The sequence below is a fragment of the Pygoscelis adeliae genome, unplaced genomic scaffold, assembly GCF_000699105.1.
Source record: "Pygoscelis adeliae isolate BGI_AS28 unplaced genomic scaffold, ASM69910v1 Scaffold495, whole genome shotgun sequence".
Taxonomy (NCBI): domain Eukaryota; kingdom Metazoa; phylum Chordata; class Aves; order Sphenisciformes; family Spheniscidae; genus Pygoscelis; species Pygoscelis adeliae.
This window is the reverse complement of record NW_008824719.1, coordinates 23,701-25,766: the sequence shown is the minus strand read 5'-3', so window position 1 is coordinate 25,766 and position 2,066 is coordinate 23,701.

The window sequence follows — 2,066 nt, the reverse complement described above, 5'->3', positions numbered from 1 at the left end:
AACTGATGTTCTTCTCACTCATGAGCTGCTTGCCTAACAGAAGAAAGCAAGAGGAGCTCTTCATGGAGAAAGAAAAGAGCACCGCCAGGCAATTCTGAAAGCAAATGCTTTCACAGAGAAGGCACCAGACACCGAGCACTACTCCTGTGCACAGTCACGGCGCACCGGCAGCAAGGGGAAACCTCCTGCCTCTGGGGAAGGCAAGAGGCAGCTTTGCCCACAGACACAGGAGAACATGTCCACGGAGAAATATGCTGGCAGGCCAGATGAACACTGGAAGAGGAGAAGACCAACAATGACAAAATCCACCGACACACGCATTTCCACAGCACAGACAACCGACACGTAACTGCCAGCAAGGAGAGCCTGGAACAGCGTGTCCCCCCGCCCCCCCAGTTCCCAGCACAGCTGCCTGGGGACATGGCACTGTGTCTCAACCAACCTCACAGGCTGATAGGGGCTGCTCTGTGCCGGCCACCACAAACGCCAGATGACCTAGAATGGAATCATAGAATTTATCATCATCTATGTTGGAAAAGACCCTTAAGATCATCGAGTCCAACCTCAACCTGGACTCGCCTTGGTCCCCAGGCAGGACAGCATACGTTTGTGAAATCAGCGCATGCCGAATCCACACCAAATACTGCACCCGCTGCCTCCACAGCAGAGAGGGTGCTCACACTCCCCACGCTGGACAGGAACCCCCGGGCAAAAACCTCAACGGCAGAGGGTCTGGGGATCCCACAGCCCCCAGGGGTACTCATGCTGTAACCCTCCCCAGGGGGAAGGTTAACTTTAGCACATTAGCTGCAATCAACAGCAATGCATTTCACCCGTAAGCCATTCACTGTGAATACACACAGGCTGCTTCTCCGATGTGCACAACACCCACCAAACTGTCAATAAGCTCTTCAGAGGCAAAACCATCCAAGTATTTGGGTCATGGAGCAGTATTTTTAATTTCTTAAATCATTGGAATATGCCTGTTGTACAGTCAGACAACTCCTCTTGCTTGCAAAGGTTGTCACATCACCTGCACAGAAGGGTAACCCATTTAAGGAAGATTAAAGAGCACGAATTGTGACAAAACAGCTGGAAAGGCTGCGGCGCTGAGGAAGAGGAGCACAGTGACAGTCACCAAAGTGAGAAGCGATGCTTTTCAAACCGCAGGGACCTAAGTGCAAGGAAGATGCATGACAGAGAAAGGAAAGTAGGAGAAAATAGGAGAAAAACAGCTCAAGGCAGCATATCACGAAACCAAGAGATAGAGCGATTTATTTCTTAAGGCTGTACTTCCACATACAAATCGCATTTGTCATAGACAAGCGGGGCGATGAAGGCACATATAGAACAACTTATTACTCCACAGGTTAAAATCTGTGAGAACATTTTGGATAATTTACGACTGGGTGAAACTGAGCAAGTGGAAAGAGGAAAACGTGTGCGGAGCATCCGGAGCAGTATCCTGACAGTGAAATGGGTTGGTCTGTCCAACAGTCAAGAGAAATCCCTTCCTATGAAGTGCCACCCAGCTGCTGAAGGCAAAACACTGGTCTACCGAAGATCAAGGCAAAGCTTCTTCTGGACCAAACGGGGCCAGGGTTTTCCTCCATTTGCTCGGGTGTATTCCTGGTCCTGCAGGAACTGGCTGCCTGGATCCCACTCACCAGCTGGTTGAAAAAGATCACAAAAGCGATCGTAAAGAAACCTTTGTCTGATATTTTGAGTTCCTTTTGGTTCTGCTTCCCTAGCATACAAAGAGCAGCTGTTCGTACCCAGAAACCTTTGTGTGATATTTTGAGTTCCTTTTGGTTCTGCTTCCCTAGCATACAAAGAGCAGCTATTCCTACCCAGTCTGAAGGGAGGCCAAATCCTCCTCCTCCTGACAGGGCCAAACCTCCCCGGGCTCCCTTCTGTTCTCCTTGAACCGCCCTCGGGAGCCACCGCACCGTCTCCTGGGACAAGGCTGAGGTCTGCCGGGCTGCAAACCATCCACCCAGCTCTCCGCGGAGCTGCTTCCCTCACACCCGGCGGCGCTGGAGCCCCCGTCCCTGAGGGATGGACGG